This window comes from Oryx dammah, unplaced genomic scaffold (assembly GCF_014754425.2).
Source record: "Oryx dammah isolate SB20612 unplaced genomic scaffold, SCBI_Odam_1.1 HiC_scaffold_13, whole genome shotgun sequence".
NCBI lineage: Eukaryota > Metazoa > Chordata > Mammalia > Artiodactyla > Bovidae > Oryx > Oryx dammah.
The window spans coordinates 2,405,935-2,407,288 of NW_024070197.1; positions in this window are offsets into that span (position 1 = coordinate 2,405,935).

The window sequence follows — 1,354 nt, forward strand, 5'->3', positions numbered from 1 at the left end:
GCAGGCTCGGTAGCTGTGGCCCCCCGGGCTCTGGGAAGCAGGCTCGGTAGCTGTGGCCCCCCGGGCTCTGGGGCGCAGGCTCGGTAGCTGTGGCCCCCCGGGCTCTCGGGCGCAGGCTCCGTAGCTGTGGCACAGGGCTCGCTTGCTCCGTGGCACGTGGGATCTTCCCAGACCAGGGATTGAACCTATGTCTCCTGCATTGGCGGGCGGATTCTTTACCAGTGAGCCACCAGGGAAACCCGCATACATTCTTTATACTACATGGAATTCAAGCATCTCTCATCCCTATACAGGCTCCAGGAATTGAAACACAATGCTAATTTATCAACATTTCTTAAAACATTAGTAGATAAACGCAAGAGGACACTATCATTGGGTGACAACGAGTGTGACTTGGTTTTTGCCGCCGCACAATGCGAGCCTAGTTCCCGTGGAGGAGAGGAGCGGGCCCAGAGCGGGGCGGGCCCAGAGCGGGGCGGGCCCACTGTCCCCCCGCCCAGGCTTCTGTTTCCCCATTCTGCTTTCTTGCTTCCCGATGTCCCAAGAGTCCTCCCTTTTCTGGGACCAAAACTTCCCTTGGCCGGTGATCTAGGCCAGGCGTGCTTGTAAGAGTCCTGTCGGTTTTCCTGTACCTGAGAGTGTCTTTTCCCCGCCCTTCATTTCTGAAGGAATGGAGGAGGAAATGGTAACCCACTCCAGGATTCTTGCCTGGAAATCCCACGGACAAAGGAGTCCGTGGGGTCGCCGAGAGGTGGACACGACTATACAATCGGGATCGGCAGTTTCCTTTCAGCTCTTGACACTGTTGCACCAGTTCCTTCCTGCCCTTGAGGTTCTGCTAAGTGCACCGTCATGTGAGTGGGCGGCACTCCGGCCTCTCGGCGTCCAGGGAGCACCTTCCTCTTTTGGTGGGTTGTGATGCTTCTTGGCATGGATTTCTGGGGCTCATCCCATTCGGGTTTTCCTGAGTTTCATGAATCTGTAGATTTACGACTTCTGCCAAGTTTGGGGAAATTCCAGCCACTCTCTCTTGAATTGCTTTCCAGTCTCATCCTCTCTCTCTTCTCCCTCTAGGAAATCAGAGACTGATGATCTGCGGGGTCGGAGACTGTTGAGACTCTGCCCCCATGCCTTTCCAGAGCCTGTGCTCCCGGTGTTCAGGCCGGTGTTGCTGTTGCTGCCTCTTCTGTCCCCAGTCACCTCCATTCTGCTGTTGAGCCCCTTCATCCACGGGGGCTTCTGTTTCAACTGTTGGGTCTTTCAGATCTGAAATATCCACTGCGTCCTTGGTATCTTCTGTCTCCTTGCTGAGACTGTCTAGCTTTTTCAGGTTTACTTTAAGCACATGTATAAT